Source organism: Pseudomyrmex gracilis, unplaced genomic scaffold (genome assembly GCF_002006095.1).
Source record: "Pseudomyrmex gracilis isolate BER0280 unplaced genomic scaffold, ASM200609v1 scaffold_588, whole genome shotgun sequence".
Classification (NCBI taxonomy): Eukaryota; Metazoa; Arthropoda; class Insecta; order Hymenoptera; family Formicidae; genus Pseudomyrmex; species Pseudomyrmex gracilis.
The window spans coordinates 48,141-54,650 of record NW_018021172.1 but is presented as its reverse complement, the minus strand read 5'-3'; positions in this window follow the sequence as shown (position 1 = coordinate 54,650).

Genomic DNA, 6,510 nt, shown 5'->3' with positions numbered 1-6,510 from the left:
AGACAGATTGAGTCAATCTAAATAGAAAAGTCTTATACCATTTTGCAAATATTCATAATAATTATTGAGAATGATTAATTAATACATATGATGATTAATACATGTGAATGAGCGCGTGGGAAACGATGGGCCAAACTTTGTAGACGTGTATGATTTTATGTTGTAAAGAAATATGGGTTACTTCATGATATCTCCTAACAGTAAAAAAGCATACAAGCAAGCGACATGTAACATAGCTTCTTACGATCAGCTGAATTTCTTAATTGAAAATTATACACGCCTACAGAGTCCAGACTAGCGCTTCCTATGCGCTCATTGGATCACATGTATTAATTATATTATTCAATAACTATTGCAAATTTTGCAAAATTGTACATGACTTTTCGATTCAGATTAATTCAATTTCCTTTCACACTTCGACTTCGCGTCAAACTTTTTCAGACATTCTGAATATATAGCACATAATATCGATATCAAATCGACTTGTCAATAATTGGTCGAAATTCGTGTCCATTTTTAAGTCGAATCGACTACAAATTTCAACCGTCGATCGACTGACGACTAGTATAATTGACGTCGAATCGACGTCGATTCGACAAGGTATTTCTGACTGGGATAAATTTACATATTATAGGAATAAAACTGATAATAATTTATATATTATAAGAACAAAACCTTATAATACAAATTTGTTTCTTATATCACGCGAACCACATTTAGGAATCAACATTTAGAAATAATTACAGTAAGGCAAAACAGATATATAGAATCATAGTTTTGTCAAAATATTTGCGCCAAAGCTTATAAAATTCCGTACCACGATAAATTTATTATCTTATCAATCCTACACACAATTGTACAGTGTAAAAACTATATGCATAATAAAGTAACTTTAATAACATTTTAATATGTGAAATTTACATATACATACACACATATACATATATACGCATACACATATATATGTATACATACATATACACATATACATACATATATACATATACTTATACATATATGTCTATATATAATTTTATAAATGTTAAGGATATATTTTTCATTAATAATTATTCAAACAGTACAATGCAGTTGAGTAATATTATGTTTGAGTAATATTACTGAAAGATACTCGACATATACAAAAATTTATTAGTTTAAAAATATTTTATTCATAGTCCAATGCAATGTATGCAACGTGCCAAATAGTAAATCACGTTAAATAACATTTCTAACGTTTAGAAGACACAATAAAAACATTTGATATATATATATATATATAATATTGCTACTTAAAATGCAATACAATATTACCGTAATATTTCATTATTATATGTAAATGTACCATAATATGTCGATAATATTATTGTATAATATTATATTATAATACTTAATAGTACTGATATATTGCAATTTTACTGTGATATTGCAGTAATATTACGTGCTATGTGGGCTCTTAAAACGTGGCGCAACTCACTCTGTATAACAAATTAAAATTTTCAAAAAGTAGTTTTACCTAGCGTCCGGACTGAGAGATGAGAGATGATGGCAAGATTAAATAAATGACTATTGACCCGAATCAAATTCTCAATTATAAACAATCCAAGCCGAGGGGACCGAATCGCATAAACAAATCCCATCAACTTTCACGAAGGGAATAATGGACAATGAGTTTTCATCGACGGATCACGTGCTCGCTATAAAATTCGAGAGGTGAAAGCCGCCGCATGATAATCTAAATACGTTAATATAAACAAGATAAGACACGCGCAGATACCAAAATGTAAACAATCAATAGCCCTACCGAGCCGGAAATCGAACGCAGGTGCGGTTACTCGTCTTCGAGAGATCAACAAATGAGAAATTGATAATTCGGTAGAGGTCAAGGAAGGGATAATTAAAGACAAATCGAATGATAGAGATCAAGGAATTCCTACCCCCTAATCTCTGATCAAAAACCCCAGATCCTGGAGTGCGGTTTTCCAAGCATCTTCTGACAGTCTTTAGAGTTAGTCGTATAGTCCTCGCATCAGCCTTTTTTTCAACTTAGAATTTCGATCTCGTCGTTTGGATCCAGCGACTCCGTAAGTCGAGATCAATCGCGCCTGCAAGAGCAACCGACGAGCAAAAATCCATCTTGCAAAGGACCAAGCGAGATCTTCACAGCAAACATCACCAGCGGCACAAACTCTTCACTCTATGAAATTGTAAGTTTCTGAGGTGTACACATGTGCACATAAAAGTTCAATATAAAAATGAGCTATTCTTCAAGATCAACTTTTATAATTAATATTACCGGCGTCATCTAATTTTCTCGTTTGAGGATGTCAAGGAATTTGTCAAAAAATTGTAAAACATTACAATGACTTGTAATGTTTCACAATTCTTTGACAAATTCCTTGACAAATATTTGAAATGATTGAATTTTAGTCTCCAATTTTAATCAGTAACTCGTATTTCGAGTAACAAAGTGAGAAACCTTGCGCCATCGCTCTTAAGATAAATCTTCGCATCCACTTGATCGTTCTTTTACGATCTCTCGCCGAGACGGAACTGACTAGTAACACTTATACCTAAAGTAGATTAGAGAACAATATCTTTACTGCAAACATCATCTGAAACTTCTCACTTGAAGCAACCCTTACGAAAAAGAACTACTGCCGATTACATATAAATAAAGTCAATAATATAAATATTACTGACAATCACATAAGAATATTATTAGGGATTACAGGGATCACTAAGAATATTACTGGCAATTACACAGAATGCCAGTAATTTTTTCGTACCACTGCCGCAATATATTACTGCCAGTAGTTCTTTTTCGTAAGGGAATCCGAGTTTCTTTAATCATACTGTTAAAAATGTGCAAACAAAATCAGATTCTTCTATTGTAAAGATTTTATTAAACAAGAATGTGTCAGATTTTAACACTTTGTTAAATGCGGAACTCAATCAGATTGTCAGACAAAGGCGAATGCGGTTATTGTCCTCTAAATTAATTTTAATTAATTAATAAAAAATTATTTTTATCAATAAAAGACTATAATTACATTTTGCTAGAGAAAATCGCCTTTAATAAACTTAATTCTTTGAACCTCGTCTAATACAACACCCCGTTCATTTCTTTGATCTCTCAGATTGCTAGGTCCCGTTACTGGTAATTGAGACTCGCGTCTTATTGTTAGACCTAAAAAAGGACTGACGAGTGAGAATATGTTAGACAGAGTAAAATCGGGAAATCCCGTTGGCCTGCGTTATCGAACTGTCTCGTTCGACCCACGCATCTCGACTTCTTCCTTTGTGTCAGTGTGTCGGGATAGAATACACGTTTGCTTAAATGTGTCAATGTGCGTCTGTTGCGTATCACCATTAACGCTCGACCGTAACTGAGCATAGGCTCAGGACGTAACAGTTCTAAATTGTTATATTATTTATTAAACGCAGGTAAAAAGAAAGCGTCATTTCCGGAATTATAAGTTATATTTAAGTAATGCAAAAAGTTCACCTAGTGCCTTGATAACCGAATTGAGAAAGCGCCTGTACGGAATACAAGAAAGCCGAGTTCGACTTTGAACTATGAATAAATGGTTGAAGTGTCTTTTTCACAATAGGATTTTCAATTTCTATGGAAAAACAAATTGGATATTTCCTCTACATATGATGCAAGCATTCTAGATGAATATTTGAGTTAAAAGTTCAGTTCGAATTATTACATATAATACTTTACATGTTTAAATAAAGAAAATAATGTTTTGCATAAACATTGAACACATTGACTCACATTGATCGAATATAGTTCTCTTTAGTTTGATACTATATAAGCTTTATTTGTTTAAATTGTTATATGAGACTTTTTTAAACAGCAAACTGGGATTCTAAGTTCAATAAACTGGAGGACTACGAGTCAATCTTCAAAAATCAGAAAGTTTTCTTAGTTTTAAGTTTGTCATTTTATTCTAATATTGGCTAGAACACTTACTAAAAATAATAGTTTTTTGTGTAAAAGAACTATGACTTTCTTATGGTCAAATACCTCATTATCTAATTAGTGACGCGCATGAATGGATTAACGAGATTCTCTCTATCCTTATCTACCTTCTAGCAAAACTACTGCTAAGGAAAAGAGCTTGAAAAATTCAGCGAGGAAAGAAGATCCTGTTGAATTTGATTCTAGTCTGATATTGGGTGCTTTCCAACTATGTACACAGGCGACACTGTGTAACACTGTGTCCATTAGTGTGAGAAAGAGCATATCAGTGTGTCTCACTCACACTCATGGACACTGTCGCTTGTGTACGTAGTTGGAAAGCACCCAATTGTAAAGAGACACGAAAGATGTAGTATAAGTAAAGGGAGATGCGGCAACGGTGAAATAACACTACTTTTCTTACTCGGTTAGGCAAAACGCGTGCTCCGGCGGTCACGATGTTCTAGAGCCAAGCGTGTCAGAGTGGTGTTCGGCTCTGGCCGTTTGCCGTCAATATTCTCGCGCGATTTGATTCGAGAACACTGCCAGGTGGGGAATTTGACTGGAGTAATACATCTGTCAAAGAATAACGCAGATGTCTTAAGGCCAGCTCAGCGAGGACAGAAACCTTGCATAGAGCAAAAGCTGACTTAATCTCGATGTTCAGTACGCATAGAGACCGCAAAAGCATTATCAATCCATTTGGCTTGAAGAGTTTTCATTAAGAGATGTCAGAAATTATCACAGGGATAACTGGTTTGTGGCGGCCAAGTGTTCATAGCGATATTGCTTTTTGATCCTTCGATGTCGACTCTTCCTAGAGTTGCAAACTCTGGCCGATTAGCATCGTGCGTGCCGAGAGCACCGAGATGGTGGGGGTATGCAGGGGGGATACTATGGGTTCTCGTTTGAGTGCGTGTCTCTGACTCTTATTATAATTGCAAAGCAGAATTCGCCAAGTCGGATTGTTTATCCGCCAACAAGGAACGTGAGCTGGGTTTAGACCGTCGTGAAACAGGTTAGTTTTATCCTACTGATGACTTGTTATTACGATAATAATCCTGCTCAGTATATATATATATTTTTTTTTTCAGTATATATATATATACAAGAGGAACCATAAGTTCGGACATTTGGTTTACGGACTCGGTCGAGCGGCCGGTAATGCGAAGCTACCATCCGTGAGATTATGCCTGAATGCTTCTAAGGCTGTCCTTTCTAGTCAAAGATGGCAGTGAACCTAGAATATCTAGTCTCGTGAGTCAAAAGACTCAAAATAATATGATACTATACTAGGCAGCTGGTTTTTCCTGTTGTCGTACAAGCCCGTGCAGCGTGTACACTCCCGCGCGTTTGGAGTCTTACCAAGCACGGCATTACGTCGTTTTTGTAGCGGTCGATCACGGATATCGCAAGTTCAATACTAAGTTAAAGTCAAGACTCGGAATTGTCTGTAGACAACTTAGGTGTCCTTTTTTAATAATTAAAGATATAAAATTAAAACGAAGAAGAACTAAGGCTCTTGAAAATTTAAACTAACATTAAATTGATCAATACGAGCCTTATTTCAAGAGCTTTATTTTTTTCTTTGTTTAAATCTTGCCGGTCAAAAGATGCGTTATTAGTTATGCTTATTCTTATAGCTTGATATCCGAATATTGCGAGAGGAACACTATGTGCTTAGGTAGCTGAATTACGAAGGTGATTGCACGGAAAGCGAGAGACTCCAGGTTCGACTTCTGGCCGAGGTATGTTTCTTGCAATATTTTAAAATTATATAGAAGGGAAAAACAAGCATTTTTCATATATGTAATGCATATCTAACATCCTATATAAACTTAGGAATTGAGAGGAGGATGGATAAAAAGAGTCGATTTTTGCCCCTCGTGCAGGCAGTAAAATTCATGTTGATTATTGTTGTTGGGGTCCTACAGAATATGAAAAACCTATTTTTAAGTCTAGAAACCGATGGGAACTTGGTAAGACGTGGCAATAAAGATGGAATCTTGAGATATCAATTATTCGCATATATATCGTAGTATCATGATATCTGGCAAATGTGATTCAATCAATCTTTGCAAGATATGATACAAAAATACTTTTGGATTAGAGGCAAGTCCCTATTGACGTTAAGCAACATAGGCTCACTCGTGAGAAGAGTTGAAGCATATGCAGAGTTCTATCAAAACACGTCTTACCAAGTTTCCATCGGTTCCTAGACTTAAAAATGGGTTTTTCATATTCTGTAGGACCCCAACAACAGTAATCAACATGAATTTTACTGCCCGCACGAGAGGCAAAAATCGACCCTTTTTACCATCCTCTTTTCAATTCAAAACTTTATGTGTATAACAAGAAATATATAAGGCCTTACGAGCCATTCGCAGGATGTTTGAGCGGAAATTGTGCGTGTATATATATATATATATACAGGGTGTTTCAGAACTATGGGATCAAACTTCTAGGGGTTATTCAGTGCAACAGTAGAAAACATTTGAGTATAGGGACCCATGTCCGGAAAAGTGTCACTACCGCACTACGGC